At 36.8% G+C, this 17447-nt stretch overlaps 1 protein-coding gene across 5 annotated transcripts in view; it reads right to left on the bottom strand.

Moving 5' to 3' along the window:
- LOC137236858 (axin-like) overlaps window positions 1-17447 on the bottom strand; it is a 1106688-nt gene that overhangs the window by 998653 nt on the left and 90588 nt on the right. The window contains exon 1 of one of the 5 annotated variants that reach the window (XM_067759896.1): window positions 3823-5140. The exons of the other annotated variants lie outside the window; for them this stretch is intronic. The gene's annotated coding sequence lies outside the window, so the exon portion shown is untranslated. Of the gene's footprint in view, window positions 1-3822; window positions 5141-17447 lie in introns of those variants that run through there. 5 annotated transcript variants of the gene reach the window in all.

Raw genomic sequence — 17447 nt, 5'->3', positions numbered from 1 at the left:
GAATTTTGAACTTTTGTATCTGAAATTGTATTTACTGAGAAAACTTCGTTTTTATTCATAACTTCAAAAATGTTATCCGCTAATTTTGTTAATTCATTAATATTGTCAGAACTTGAGCTAACCAAAATGACATTAAAATTTTTGGGAAGTTTTCTCAACCAAATTCTCTTTAAAATATTTTCACTAAAATTTGAACCACGCTTCTGGACAACTAGTCCAAAATTGTGGAAGTTTGACCGATGTTGCTGAAATTTCGTTTTGATTGTAATTATCATACGGATTTGTAATATTTTGTTGTAAAGTGTCATTTGGTATATTTATAAATGAATCATTTAAATTATTAGAAAGTGTAGATGTTTGTGTATTCTGTTGTGGTGAACGAAACATGTTGAAAAATTTTAAAAGAGAGTTCAAAAACAAAACCGTAAAATAAACCAGTAATTATGTACTGAATTTCGAAAAAATTATTAAATAAATAATTTAAAGAGAGAGTTAACAATAAATTTAAAATATATCTATATATCAGTATACTTACATACATAAAATATATTCATACACAAAAACAAAATAGATATGACTCCTCACCAAAATTATTGTTACAATGCAGGAAAATGACGTCGTTGTTAAAAAATACTTGATACGGATATTCTTTCTGTTGCTGCAACTGATGTTTATGCAATGGCTTTTGATTATTTTGCTGCTCAATCGTTGAAGTCAAATGTGACAGCTGTGTTTATGCAATGGCTTTGATGACGGGGTAGATGGGTGTAATATGGATAAGAACTATTATAGACGCCGCTTAAATGTGGCTCCAAACAAATATGTATAGTATACGTTCATAAATTGTATACCAAAGGGTTTCAAGTTTGATAGTAGTTTTTGATTAGCTCGTTATTGCTGTTACTGTACATTTGTGGTTTAACCCAAAAGTGCCGCTGCGTTTCAGCAAACACATGCACGTTTCGCTAGCTGACAGTCTTGAATTTTTAATTAGTTTGTGCTCATGAAGCTTTGGTAATAAAATTTATGTAATCACTGCTTCTTTAAGTATCCGCGCCTCCTTCGATGTTCTATGACGATCTTAAGCATTAATGGTTTTTGAACTGATTTCCTTTCGACAAATCGCCGCCAAATTGAGGTCGCTATTGGAGAAAGGTACGTCAAACAGATTTTGGATGGCGAGATTGGAGACGCGCAGAGTATGCTATGTTTCGCAGACTATGAACACTTTTGTTGGTGTGCTTTGCTATTAGCTATTGTGTATCTAGAAAGGGACGCCCACTCACACAATTGACTTTGGGTGCTATTAACTTTTTAAGAACTTGTGCACTTGAGAATTTTTTTGTAATCATTTTTCTATCGATAAAGCAAGGTTTTAAAACTTGTTTGTTCTTTTTAAACTGCACTTTTCTACACCCCTTAAAGATATGTGCCTTTATTAATTTCTTATTGTAAATGCATTCAATTTCTTTATATTCTATTCATTTCACAGCTTCCTTTTGCACTTCACTGCGTAAGCACATTTTAGTGACTTGATTTTCTTTTTATTTTTACCGACAATCTTATAAACTAAATATATCAAGCGACATTATTGTTGTTGAGTTTGTGCATCGCTAAGATGTTTTGTCTTGTCGAAATTAACATTGATGTTAATGACTTGCGTTTCTCTTCACGTTCACATTGCTTCTCTAATTGAGCTAATTTTAATTGCTGTTCTTTTCTTATTTTTTTTTTTTCAAGTTGCACACAACACAATTTTTTAAATAGGCAGAGATCGCCAATGTGGAGATTTAAACCACGTTTTTATTTATAAAAACTTTAAACTATATTTTTCAATACGCCTAAATGTATGCGTCCTTTTTATTTTTAAATTTTTCACCATCCATCAAAATTTTTGAAAATTGAAAAATCAATATTAAAAATTAAAATATTGATAAAACATTTTAAAATTACAAAGTTCAAAGTAATTAAAATACAAGGTTAAATAAAAATAATAAGAACCCTACATGTATACTATTCAGTGGATATCTAGGAACGCCAGGGAGTATATTTAAAAAAATTGGAATATTTTGAAAAATCGACTTTTGGTCAGCTACCCCAACGTGCGTCGTCTATGAGCCCACATTATAAGCAATTCGAATTTTCAACCTTGCCCAGGTAGAAATCGACCTCTCCATGTGGCCGTTCTAACCATGGCTCCAGTTCGGGAATCAGTTACTTGGTACACTTGCCTGCAGCTCCATTGCTGTTGTCAGCGTCTGATAGAATCTTTTCGCACCTGCACGGTAGCAACATCTGCGTACTTCTCCTCGGACGTGATAAATTGATTTCCTCTCGTCAGCGAGAAGATGTATCGGTATGGTAACAAGAACTGCGTCTGAGGATACCGTGCGGTAAGTTGAGGCACTTGGTAGCGATCACTGCGTTGGATTGAATAACAGCTGCTCCGTACTTTCGGAATTTCATTGCATATGCCCAAATTTCTGCACCGTATAGAATCTGAAGCAGAAGCAAGCAGCATTCTTATACATGACCTCGGCCCGCTTATATTTACCATTAGTCGACTAAGTACCCTACGGTCTGCGTAGTTTTCTCGCAGGCTCCTTGAAAGTGTTGTGAAAATGCTTCCTAACTAGCCTCACCCCAAGGTATTTTGTGGAGCGGCGTGTTTTGTACTTATTGTTTCCCAACTGACATATTGATTATGGTGGTAGTTCGTCTCTGCGTGGGGATCAAGATCTCAGTTTTCGCTGTCGCAAGCTGAAGTCCATGGCCACTCATCAGTCTATTTACACTACGCATTACTTGGTTTAATTTAAGCTGCGCCAGCTTGCAGTTGCGTGCTGTAATTACGGCAGCCACGTCGTCTGCGAAAGTGACAAGAAAGGCGCTTTCTGGTATGTGCAGCGAAGGAGGCTGTCATACGAAGCATTCCAGAGGTCGAGACCTAATACTGATCCCTGCGCTGCTCCGCCTGCTATACTCACCTTTCTCTGACCTTCATTTGCTTCGTATGTGAGCCAGCGATCTTTTAGGTAGTCGCTTAATATGGCTAGTAGATAAGGAAAAACTTGAAAGAGTGTTTTAGCGCATAGAGCAAGAATAACTAATGGGAAATTTAAATATTATGCTAATCTTAAATGAAGCTTATATGAACTGTTTTAAATAAAATCTTAAACGGAATTGACCAAATTGCAAATTTTCACATTACAAAAGTTGCAAAATTTAAGTCAAACCGGCAAACGCATCAATTTTCGTCTTCAGTCTTTTTGTGACAAAAAGAACTATGACATCTTCCAAATAATATTCCATATCAGTTTTTATAATTCAATAGATATATATGTACATATATAGATGAGCATATATGCATGCACTTTTTGTTATTTCAAATCTAACTAAACTTTAAATATTGTGGCCGATTTAGTTTCATTATAGTAAATAAAAATTTACATATTTACTTCCACATAATTATTTTACTTTTATTTCATATTGATTATTTGCTATGCTGTTTTGTTTCATTTTTTATTTTATTTTATGCTATTTTATTTTATCTTTTGTTTCATTATTTTATTTTATGGAATTTATTTTATTCCATTTTGTCCTTTTATTTTATTTTCTTTGGGCTTTTTATGACTTCCCTTCGACTACAATATACATAAATATATTATTAGTCGAACTATGTTATAAGCTTATTTTATATATTTAATTTATCTTATTTTATTTTACTATATTAAATTAAATCGTTTTTATTTGAATTCTTAAAGGAGTCGGTAAAATTTTACACAGGCGAGTGTTTTTATAATATATTTAAATATTTAGTACCTGTATGATATAGCAACGAGGCTTTGACTTATATTACAGCAACGAGGCTTTGACGAGTTAAACAAATTTTAGTTGGTCGAATTTCCATTACGGTCAACCTAGTATATGTAAAAGCTTGTCATATTTCAAGTGTCACTTTGAAAAGCTCAAAACTATTTAATTTCACCATTATACACTTTAAATTAACTAGATATTGTGCACTGAAATAAAGTATTGTATAGAAAACTACTTTCATTGAAATACTGTTTATATTGAAGCTCCGACTCGAAATACAAGCCTGCGAACACAAACAGAAACCTTGCCATTGAAATGTCGTAATTTCATCAACATATGTATGTACATATATCGCTCCAGTCCCAAGTTAGAAAGATGTAAATCCACATATATAAATAAGTACATATATATACATATGTGTGTATGTATGTATTGTATGTATTGAAAAAATGCGCTAAACCGTTGAAATACAATTGAGTAATCATGGATCGATTACAATGAGTCCTTTGCCCATCCTGTACCATTGTGAGCTTTCAGCGACTATAATTTTTATTGATACGTTGCAAATATTTCCGGTCAGCTAAGTGATAGACATTTTTTTTTATAAACGACAAGCTGAACCAACTACCAAATGGAATAATTATCCTTAATTTTTAAGAAAATTACTTCTTAAATTGTTTTTCATATTTCACTTTAATATTAGAAAAAATATTGTGATCTTTAAAATGGTAAAGAACTCCTAGGCACCCGCGAAACACAATCATTGAATGTAGTGAGAAAAATTGGTGCTTAGTAATTTGAGTAAAGACATTGAACGGTGCGACTGATCACTCCACGACTGATCAACAGTTGTATTTGCGGAAAGCGTCCATTGACAACTGCAAGGGTGGGCATCAGCTTAGCACCTGCTTATCGACCATATACATATATACGATGAGAGAGAGCACAACGACTACTTCGTCAAAATCAACGACAAATAATTTAGTTTGATTTTAATGTTCGTAAAGCAGGGTACGGCAAAAATTAAAATATAAGTGAATTAGTGAGAGCGAGAGCATGAGCAACCTAGCAGGAAACTAAAGTTAAAATTACAACATGCAGAGGATGTATTAATACCAAAAATTTTGGAAAATTTCATTTGTGATTCAGAAATAGTTTGAAATATTTTCAAGTCCCCCAAATATCGCAAAAATAGAAGCAATCACTCGCTTAAAAAATCATATTTGCGAGACTAATACATTTACAACTGGGGAAATACAAAATGTTTAAAAAATATGGTGCTGATTTAAAAAAAAACAAAGATACATTCATGTAGATTTTTTTACTATTTCGCGAAGTTTCTTAAATATTCTATAATAGTTTTTTGCAGTGCAGAAGTTCATTTTTTTGGCGCAGAAAAAAAGGAGCCCAGAATGAAATTAGTACAACTTTTGTTAAAATAATTTAAAAATCTCATATTGTATTGAAAAGTTATTTAATATAACATACCCCAAAAGGTAAAAACCTAAACCTAAACATGTTTGGAAGATGAGCTACATATGGAAATGCCGTCATGCCAGTTGCGTTATCCCATCGTAATATCTCTCACAGGGAACCTCAACATTTATGTGACAGCCTTGCGCAGTTTCTTCGTTGCTGTCTCGCTAACGACTCATGATGGAGATTAAAGCTGCAGTTACCCACGAACGCAAGTACAAAAAACGTGTCAACTGACACGACCTATTTTATGAATGTGCAATGTAAAGGAAAACGTTCAACACACGTACGTACGTAGCCCGGAACGTAGAAATCAAAACAATTTTAATTTTTTCAGTAAGAACGTGTCAGCTGATGGCTCTCTCAATAGACCGAGTTGCCTAGTCAACTTTTGCGCGCTAAGTTTTGACCGTTTGCAGTTTTTATGCAAAAACACCTAATTAAAGTTTGTAACATTGTGGAAATAATTCGAAATAATTATGTAAAAGTGCAGATTATAAATATGTAATATATTTATACTTATTTAATATTAATTCCAGCCTTTTACAACATCCAAAATTAAAATAGAAAAAGTTGATGTTTCCATAAGCATGCATTCAAACAGGTCAATGGCAACATTTCTTCGTTGCCACTACGGGCATAAATTTCCTCAAGCGCTCTAAATTTGAAGGAAATTCAGACTTAGCCTTGCCCATTACATAAAAATTTTGCGATGCAGTCTTGTAAATATTCTCAATATACAAGAAAAGTACTTGCCAACATATTTTGTGTCCTATTCATTTGATCAATTGCAGTTTTTAACTGTGAAAAATGTTAGAAAATTACCAAATGAAAGCGAGGAGTGCTGGGATGACAAAAGCGATCTACTAAGGATCTATAAGCGTGAAATCGACAAGTCAAAGCGGGTTTCGTGGAAGTAATTCTGTGCCGACATAGAATGCTCCACCGAAACGGCGTGACTGAGGCACTACTTAACACACGTTTCCCATCAGGAGATTATGCGGAAGCGGTATGTAAACACGTCTACAATCCTAATACGGAGCGAGAGGTACCAGAATTGGTCACAAATACCAAAACTGAATGGGTAATAAAAACTTTGCCAAGTTCAAATCGCTGGGTCCAGATGGGATTTTCCCTACTATGCTGCAGAAGGGCGGAGAACGGATAATAAAATGGCTAAGAATAATATTTTAGGGTGCATAAAACTGAACCACGTCTCGCAATCTTGGTGAACGGCTTGAGTAGTCTTCATACCGAAAGCGGGAAAAACCAGTAATCTGCAACCGAAAGACTATGACCTATTATTTGGGCATCTTTTTTGTGCCCAAAACTCTAGAGATTAATAGATGTATATGTATATAAAATCAAATATAAACGAGCACAACATGCTTACACCAAAGGCAAGTCAGTCGATACTGGATTGCATAGGGTGGTCATGAATAAAAAGAAAGCCCTGGAACACCAGGAATATGCCCTTAATGTTTTTCTGGACATAGCCGGAGCTTTCGACAATGTCTCGAAAAAAAGCAATCACGGACAGTCTAAGCTCGATTGAGGTCCATCCAGCTTTACTGTAGTTCATCCAGCTGCAGAATAATCACATCGCAGTGGGGTCCACGCGAGGAAACAAAATCTGTAAACAGAGGAACGCCACAGGGTGGGGTTCTATCACCAATGCAGTGGACGCTGGTTATAAACCAAGTGATTGGGCCGTTCAACAGAGGACCTAAACTTACGGCATTTGCAGAAGAACTTTCAGTCATCGCAAGCGGGAGATGCCTAACAACGATCAGCTCTCTGATGAATCAGGCATTACGGGATGTACATGCCTGGGCATCTGGAGTCGGAAATATAAGGTCCCTAATTGGACTCGAGGGGGTAGCCCTACAAGAAAAATATGGCAGAAAGTATTTCGGAGTTATACTAGTTATATAGTAAGTTGTCGGGGAAACTAATGTGGAAGGGAGAGCGAAGAAAGCCCCTGTTGCACTGTATGCATACAAACAGATGCTAGGATGGACGTGGGGCCTATCGGCCAAACTCTATCATTGGGTATTTACGGCAATTGTGAAACTAATACTTTACTATGGAGTTCTTGTTTGGTGGACAGTCACACAAAAAGTAAGTATAGCAAAAATTGGAGGGGATATGCAGAGTATCAATGATTAGCATAACTGGAGCACTAAAAACTACCTACCCCGACAGCAGACCTAATGGCCAAAAACATAGCGTTAGCAACTTAAAAAAGACTTAAGACCTCGGGGCAGCTTGAGTGCAGGCCATATGGCCATCGCTGTATAGCGCCATCTAATATCGGGACTATATGGTTCCGTGCCTGAGCTTCGAAAGAGATCTTGGGCCACAATTGATCCGGAGGGTTGGCTCCAGGGTGCAGAAATGGCAGACAATTCTATACACGTGTATACGGATGGTTCAAAAGTAACGAAAGGGGTACAGGCTGTCGGATTACTGTTGCATCTGACTAAGCAGCAGCTGCGTCAATATATATGTATACTATACATTGTATAGATTCCACTACCCACGTTACCATGCCCTCTGGCTCTAGGTTAGTGGCGTTATCCCATACGTGCCTCTCTGGGATTCTGATTAAGAACTTCTTGTCTATAGAGAGGATCGATGTGGTGTAATCTAGTTGACGTAAGTTTTGGGGAATGGTTCCCAAAATGCTGGCACGACCGAATCTGATGTCCCTCCAGGGCAGGATAGCGTTCAGCTTCACTGCGTTGCAGATTGCTTGGAGTTTGCCATACACGTCTATCGGAAGGAGGTTGAGCATGACTTCTAGGGCTTTTGTGGGTGTGGACGGGAGTGCGCATGAAATGAGCATTGCTGCTGACCGGTGCACCCTGGCCATCCTCGAAACTAAGCTGTTCCTTTCAAGTGCCGGACACCATACTGTGATGCCGTAGAATAAAATAGGTATTACGACCGCGGTGCATAGCCAGTGTAATATACTGGGGTTCAGACCCCACATTTTCCCCACAGCTGCCTTAGAAGCATAGAGGGCGGTTATCGCTTTCCTGGTTCAGTCCTCAACGTGTGTGTTCGAGTTAAGCTTACTGTCCAAGGTGACACGGAGGTATTTTATCTCCGTTGAAATTTTGAGGCTCACTTTATTTAACAAAGGCGGTCTGAAAGGTAGTACTTTGTAGCCCCTGGTAAATAAAACCATTTCGGTTTTCGAAGGGTTGACTCTGACCGCTGTCCCTCGTCCAGTCTTCCACAAGGTTCAGCGCGCTCTGCAGTAACTCGCTTAGGGTTTGGAGGTGCTTACCGGATGCTGTGAGTGCGGTGTCATCTGCGTAGGAGATGACTTGACAACCAGTCCTTTTAAGTCTCTGTAGTACGGTGTTCACCGTAAGGTTCCACAGAAGAGGAGATAGAACGCCTCTTTGTGGGGTACCTCTGCATGCATACTGCGTTGTTACACGTAAATTTGTTAATAAGTGTCTTATATAAGGCTTATTATTGTTTTTCACGGTTGTTTATTTTTTGTTTTTTTGTTGTTTTTTAAATAAATAGATCACCCCTGATGATGCTAGGAAGTCTAGCGAAACGTTGGGTTGGAAAAGTGGAATAAAGTATTTTATTTGCACTTCACAGTTAATGGTCAAAAGAGCCTAACTCAAAAAAATTTAAATTAATATAAAATTGACCGGAAAACCTCTAAAAAATTTATTATCTTGGAAGGCCTGCCGAACTAGTTTTCAACAACAACAACAACAACCAAGGTAACAAGATGAAAAACTTCTATAGACACATGAAGTACAAACACGACGAACGTACGTGCATAATATTGAAACACTACAGTAAACTAACACAAAAGTTGTCCAAACAAATGAATCGTCTAAAATTCTTATTAGAATGTAAAAGGTATTCCCTAATTCCCAATCATCTAATAAACGCAGTTAAAAAAACAGAAATAGTAACAACATCCCAAAAATTAAAACAACAATTCCATAAAGCCAAAACCCATTTCCTAAGCAAGGTACTGAACATGGAAATAACACAAACAAACTTAGATATTAAAACAACCAAAGATTACTTATACCATGCAGAAAAACGAATTAAATATACTCTGAGCGACAGTGATTTTACAGCTTTTATAAACAAACAAAAATGTTGTGGTCAAAGAATAGCAAACGAAATACGAAAAGTACATACAAGAAAAATAGATAATCTAAAAGCGCAACAACTACGAAACTTAGGAATAGAAATTAACAATAACTGGTTCGTAAATAAAACCGAAATACATTTTCCCGAAGACGTGAAATGGCTCTTATCGTTAGGGAAAAAGTTCTCTCTACCAACCACAAAAACAAATTTCTCAGCAATTCATACAATAGCAGAAATTGAGCAAGCAATTCAAGCTTTAGGCGACGAAAATGCCAAGGAAATGGCAAGAAACAAAGTCAGCAATAGGATTCTCCAGTTTAAGCGAAACATGAAAAATAACTCAGCCGAAAAATTTATATTAGAAACATACAACAAAAGCAAAGCATTCTTAAACACACACAAAAATAATATAGTTATAACAGACGCGGATAAAGGTAATAAGACCGTAGTAATATACAAAAATGATTATAAAGTAAAAATGGAAGAACTATTAGAAGACAGAAGCACATACAGAAAACTGAGAACGGATCCAACAAGCACACTACAAAAGAAAAACAACAAGTTAGTAGATGAGCTTTACAAACAAAAACACATAACCACCATAGAGAAACAAAAACTGTCATGCGCAGCTGCGAATGCACCCAGGCTCTACGGGCTGCCAAAAATACATAAGCCAAATACACCCTTGCGCCCCATCGCGTCATCCATGAACGTACCTTGCCATCAACTATCCAAATATGTGGGAAACATAATACAAAATATAGCATCAGAAGAGTACAACATCAAAAATGTATTCAAGCTTAAAGAGAGACTAATTGATCAACGAATCAGCAAAGATGAAGTGTTAGTGTCTTTCGATGTCGTGTCATTATTCACGAACATTCCCACTAATCTAGCTATAAAAATAATAATGGATAAATGGGATAATATAAAATCCATGACTAATATACCCAGATGTAAATTCCATGAAATTTTAAGATTTTGTCTACTCGACAACAACTATTTTATCTACAACAACGAGGTATATACTCAAATTTATGGAATGCCAATGGGCAATCCCCTATCTCCAACAATAGCAGATATCATTTTAGACGATATTTTAGACAACACGCTAAATGTACTAAAACAAAAACATAATATCGAAGTAAAATTTATAGTAAAATATGTTGACGATATTCTCGCAATAGTAAAACGTACCTAAAGACGTTGAATTAATACAAGAAAACTTAAATAATTATCACAACAAAATAAAATTCACTACTGAGATGGAGAATGATAACAGCATCCCCTATCTGGACGTCAGAATATTTAAAAACCAAAATAATGGAAGTCTGTCCTTTGATTGGTTCACAAAGCCCCTAGCATCTGGTCGTCTTATAAATTTTCATTCTTGTCAACCAATGAAATATAAAATAAATACGGCGAAAAATTTAATAAACAAGGTATTAACCATAAGCGACCAACAATACTGGAACAAAAACCTGCAAAAAATACACGAAATATTAAAAAACAATAGCTATCCACACGCCCTAATTAAAAATCTAACAGAACAAGGAATAAGAGAAACAAGCACGACACGAAACGAAACAACAATACGTAAAGAAAATCGAATTAAGCAATATTTCGGGGTAACCTATATTCCCAAACTATCTCAAAACATCAGCAAAGCAGTAACAAAAAATAACCAAAACATAGCCCTAGCATACAAATCCAACTCCACACTAGCGAATATATTTACGCGAACAAAAAGCCCGATCGACAAACTCGAACAACATAATATAATATATGAAGTAACATGTCAAGGTAAAGAAGATGAAAGCTGCAACAGGGTATACATTGGAACCACGAAACGAACCCTTGGCGTCAGACTAAAAGAGCACGAAAGCGATATAAACAAAAAGAGAAGTGCAACGGCCTTATCACAACACATCACGGCAAGTGGCCACGAAGCTGATCTAGCAAACACAAAGATAATAGACCGCAACAAATATGGGAGAACGCGATACACATTAGAGAGTTTGCGAATACTAGAAAAAAGAGAAAATACGGTAAACAAAAAAGAAGACACACAAAACATTGCAGCAGCTTACCTTTTATGTTTATAATTATAATTTAGTATGACGATGATACCAAACGGTGATGGTACTATATTTTTTAATTTTTAGATCCTAACTAAACATATTGTGTAAGTGTTGTTTCTTCTTGTTTTTAATGTTGTTACACGTAAATTTGTTAATAAGTGTCTTATATAAGGCTTATTATTGTTTTTCACGGTTGTTTATTTTTTGTTGTTTTTTAAATAAATAGATCACCCCTGATGATGCTAGGAAGTCTAGCGAAACGTTGGGTTGGAAAAGTGGAATAAAGTATTTTATTTGCACTTCACAGTTAATGGTCAAAAGAGCCTAACTCAAAAAAATTTAAATTAATATAAAATTGACCGGAAAACCTCTAAAAAATTTATTATCTCGGAAGGCCTGCCGAACTAGTTTTCAACAACAACAACAACAACAACAACAACCAAGGTAACAAGATGAAAAACTTCTATAGACACATGAAGTACAAACACGACGAACGTACGTGCATAATATTGAAACACTACAGTAAACTAACACAAAAGTTGTCCAAACAAATGAATCGTCTAAAATTCTTATTAGAATGTAAAAGGTATTCCCTAATTCCCAATCATCTAATAAACGCAGTTAAAAAAACAGAAATAGTAACAACATCCCAAAAATTAAAACAATAATTCCATAAAGCCAAAACCCATTTCCTAAGCAAGGTACTTAACATGGAAATAACACAAACAAACTTAGATATTAAAACAACCAAAGATTACTATACCATGCAGAAAAACGAATTAAATATACTCTGAGCGACAGTGATTTTACAGCTTTTATAAACAAACAAAAATGTTGTGGTCAAAGAATAGCAAACGAAATACGAAAAGTACATACAAGAAAAATAGATAATCTAAAAGCGCAACAACTACGAAACTTAGGAATAGAAATTAACAATAACTGGTTCGTAAATAAAACCGAAATACATTTTCCCGAAGACGTGAAATGGCTCTTATCGTTAGGGAAAAAGTTCTCTCTACCAACCACAAAAACAAATTTCTCAGCAATTCATACAATAGCAGAAATTGAGCAAGCAATTCAAGCTTTAGGCGACGAAAATGCCAAGGAAATGGCAAGAAACAAAGTCAGCAATAGGATTCTCCAGTTTAAGCGAAACATGAAAAATAACTCAGCCGAAAAATTTATATTAGAAACATACAACAAAAGCGAAGCATTCTTAAACACACACAAAAATAATATAGTTATAACAGACGCGGATAAAGGTAATAAGACCGTAGTAATATACAAAAATGATTACAAAGTAAAAATGGAAGAACTATTAGAAGACAGAAGCACATACAGAAAACTGAGAACGGATCCAACAAGCACACTACAAAAGAAAAACAACAAGTTAGTAGATGAGCTTTACAAACAAAAACACATAACCACCATAGAGAAACAAAAACTGTCATGCGCAGCTGCGAATGCACCCAGGCTCTACGGGCTGCCAAAAATACATAAGCCAAATACACCCTTGCGCCCCATCGCGTCATCCATGAACGTACCTTGCCATCAACTATCCAAATATGTGGGAAACATAATACAAAATATAGCATCAGAAGAGTACAACATCAAAAATGTATTCAAGCTTAAAGAGAGACTAATTGATCAACGAATCAGCAAAGATGAAGTGTTAGTGTCTTTCGATGTCGTGTCATTATTCACGAACATTCCCACTAATCTAGCTATAAAAATAATAATGGATAAATGGGATAATATTGTCACGGATATTAGCATCCCTAAGCTATACCATCACTAAGGCGATGCTAAGCGATGTTCACGTCAATAATCAAATCATGTATACACATATATAAGGCAGCCGAGAGATGTCACACACAGATGCATTTACTTATACGCCTATGTGTGTGCGAGAGACTGTAAACTACAAACTCACATACATCTGAGAGACGCTGAAAAGTAGAAAATTGTAAACAAGTAGAAACTATATGAGAACTATAAACACTCGAAATAGTTGGTAAGTTCTGGAAATAGAAGAGCCTAGATGTATGCAGCGTAAACTATAAAAGCGGCACAAGCGAGTAAAATGGAATTCAGTTTGATTTGAGTTGTCAAGCAGTTGCGATTAAGACGATATCTAGCGAGCAATAGCAGTACTATTTTGAATAGTGGAGTTTCATTGAGCTATCAGTCAGTGTGGTTATTAAGCAAGCTATTCGTTGCACAGTTTGAGTGTATTGTGAAGTACTTTAATAAAGGCCATTTTGCATTATTACAAATTGGAGTTATTTATTCAACAGTTTAGTGATTCGAACTTAGCAGAGGATTGCAAATAAGAGGATTTGCAAATAAAAATTCGTTACAATTGGTGTCAGAAGAGGAATTGTTGAATAAATTCCAGAGGACAACAACGACATGGCAAAGTTCAGTGAATTGAAGATCCAGCAACTAAAGAAGGAGTTGGAGAGCCGTGGATTGAATACAAGCGGCGTTAAACTTGAACTTCAGGCACGGCTACGAGAGGCAATGGAAGCGGAAGGAATTGATGTGGAAAAGTATGACTTTCATCTTGATGGCGAGGAAGTAACAAAAGTTGAAGAGAAAAACGAAACATCGCAGACAGTTACGAGCACAGACTTGAACATGATTTTGGCTGCAATATCTGCTCAAACATCGACAATGTCATCACAACTAGAATCGCAGGAGACACGCATAACATCCAAGATTGAAGCACAAGAAACGCGTATGTCAGAAATGTCGACACAGATTACATCGAAGATTGAAGCACAAGAAACGCGTATGGCAGAAATGTCGACACAGATTACATCAAAGATGGAGACACAATTGGAAGAACAGAAGACATATTTGGCATCTCAACTGGAAGCGCAAGAGGCACGTATATCTGAAATGTCGGCACAAATTTCGGAACAGGTATCAGCGCAGCTCTTTGTGAAACTGGAAGAGCAGGATGCAAAAATTTTACAACTCGAGGACAAAATTGATGCCGAAATAGAAGCGTTAAAAGGTCGTATGGAGCAGTTACAACTAAACCGCCCAGCTGTTTCAGCGAGTAATCCAAAGGTAAAGACACCATCCTTTGACGGTTCTGTTCCTTTTCAGGTCTTTAAGCTACAGTTTGAGAAGACCGCAGCAGTGAACCAATGGAATGCTGAAGATAAAGTTGCAGCTCTGTTCGTGGCACTGAAAGGGCCTGCCGCGGAAATCTTACAGACTATCCCAGAGTATGAGCGGAACCACTACGAAACATTGATGAGCGCTTTAGAGAGACGTTACGGAAGCGAGCATAGGAAACAGATATTCCAAATTGAGTTGCAAAACCGCTACCAAAAAGCAAATGAGACATTGCAGGAGTTTGCTTCAGATATTGAAAGATTGGCTCATCTTGCAAATGCAGACGCACCCGTGGAATACACTGAAAGGGTAAAAATCCAGAGCTTCATAAATGGCATACGAGACGTGGAAACGAAGCGAGCTACATACGCGAACCCAAAACTGACATTTGCTGAAACGGTATCGCATGCTCTGATTCAGGAAACAGCGTCGCTTCTGTGTAAGCCAGTTTTCAAAGCACGCCGTGTGGAAGTAGAAAGGCCAGATTGGGTAGACACAATTTTGGAAGCACTGAAGGGATCTCAACAGAAGAATGCCGGAGTTATTAAATGTTTCAAGTGCGGCAACCCAGGTCACATTGCACGTCATTGCGATCTTGGTCCTAATAGTTCCAACAATGTGGGTGGCCGTAAACGCAAAGCTGGCGGAAATGAGCAAGAGCGTGTCGAATGTAAAGAACGGAAACTTGCCCCGGCTGTTGAATGTCCTGTGATATCTGTGTCGCAAATTGGAAGGAAATCAAGCAGTCTTACCGTCAGAGGGAATGTGGATGGTAAAGAGCGTGTACTGACTGTAGATACGGGGGCATCTCATTCCTTGATTCGATCTGATTTAGCCTACAGGAGAGTAAAGTCATTACCTGGAGCAAGGTTGCGTACGGTAACAGGCGAATATAATCAAGTCCAAGGCGAAGTGGTATGTGAGGTATTAATTGGAAAAGTCATGGTTCTACACAAATTCGTTGTGGCGGAGATCGTTGATGAAGTCATATTGGGAGTGGACTTCTTGGTTGACCATGACGTCAGGATCGATATGCGGAGAAAAATTATGCGCTATAAGAACCAGGACATACCACTTAACTTTAGTTTGGAAAAAGGGTTCAGCAGTAATCGGGTACTGGTGGAGAAGACTCGACGAAAGTCACGAAATTCAAAGGTAAAGGTTGATGGAACAAATGGGCCAAACAAATCAAAACCGAAGGTACCTGTGAGAGAAACACTGGCATTAAAAAGCCCTAACGGACGTACTGAAACGAAGAAAGAATGCAAGGGTGGTTTCAAGCCAAGGCACACTACTGTTGTGAAGCGTCGGAACGATACTGATTATGCAAAGGAAATCCGTCCAGCGCAAGCTCTGCGAAGTAGTTCTTCATTGGTCAAGCAACAGAGTGCGAGGGAACGATTCAGGATAATGAGTAGTAAGATGAAACACAGGTACGACAAGGAAAATAATTCGAAAGGTTTCTTGGCGGGAGATTTGGTACTGTTATACAACCCTCACCGGCGGAAAGGTGTTCCATCCAAATTTCGGTGCAGTGGGGAAGGCCCGTACAAGGTTGTGAAGAAGATCAGTGATACTATCTACCGCATACAAAGCATTGAGAAACCACGGAGTAGAAGAGTGGTACATTTGGCGATGCTAGCAGCGTTTAGATCGAGAGATTTGTCTGATCGGGACGATCAGACTTAGGTGGAGGGCAGTGTCACGGATATTAGCATCCCTAAGCTATACCATCACTAAGGCGATGCTAAGCGATGTTCACGTCAATAATCAAATCATGTATACACATATATAAGGCAGCCGAGAGATGTCACACACAGATGCATTTACTTATACGCCTATGTGTGTGCGAGAGACTGTAAACTACAAACTCACATACATCTGAGAGACGCTGAAAAGTAGAAAATTGTAAACAAGTAGAAACTATATGAGAACTATAAACACTCGAAATAGTTGGTAAGTTCTGGAAATAGAAGAGCCTAGATGTATGCAGCGTAAACTATAAAAGCGGCACAAGCGAGTAAAATGGAATTCAGTTTGATTTGAGTTGTCAAGCAGTTGCGATTAAGACGATATCTAGCGAGCAATAGCAGTACTATTTTGAATAGTAGAGTTTCATTGAGCTATCAGTCAGTGTGGTTATTAAGCAAGCTATTCGTTGCACAGTTTGAGTGTATTGTGAAGTACTTTAATAAAGGCCATTTTGCATTATTACAAATTGGAGTTATTTATTCAACAGTTTAGTGATTCGAACTTAGCAGAGGATTGCAAATAAGAGGATTTGCAAATAAAAATTCGTTACAATATAAAATCCATGACTAATATACCCAGATGTAAATTCCATGAAATTTTAAGATTTTGTCTACTCGACAACAACTATTTTATCTACAACAACGAGGTATATACTCAAATTTATGGAATGCCAATGGGCAATCCCCTATCTCCAACAATAGCAGATATCATTTTAGACGATATTTTAGACAACACGCTAAATGTACTAAAACAAAAACATAATATCGAAGTAAAATTTATAGTAAAATATGTTGACGATATTCTCGCAATAGTAAAACGTAAAGACGTTGAATTAATACAAGAAAACTCAAATAATTATCACAACAAAATAAAATTCACTACTGAGATGGAGAATGATAACAGCATCCCCTATCTGGACGTCAGAATATTTAAAAACCAAAATAATGGAAGTCTGTCCTTTGATTGGTTCACAAAGCCCCTAGCATCTGGTCGTCTTATAAATTTTCATTCTTGTCAACCAATGAAATATAAAATAAATACGGCGAAAAATTTAAT

Source organism: Eurosta solidaginis, chromosome 1 (assembly GCF_040869045.1).
Source record: "Eurosta solidaginis isolate ZX-2024a chromosome 1, ASM4086904v1, whole genome shotgun sequence".
Classification (NCBI taxonomy): domain Eukaryota; kingdom Metazoa; phylum Arthropoda; class Insecta; order Diptera; family Tephritidae; genus Eurosta; species Eurosta solidaginis.
The sequence above is the reverse complement of the archived record's forward strand: the minus strand, read 5'-3'. Positions and strand labels throughout refer to the sequence as shown.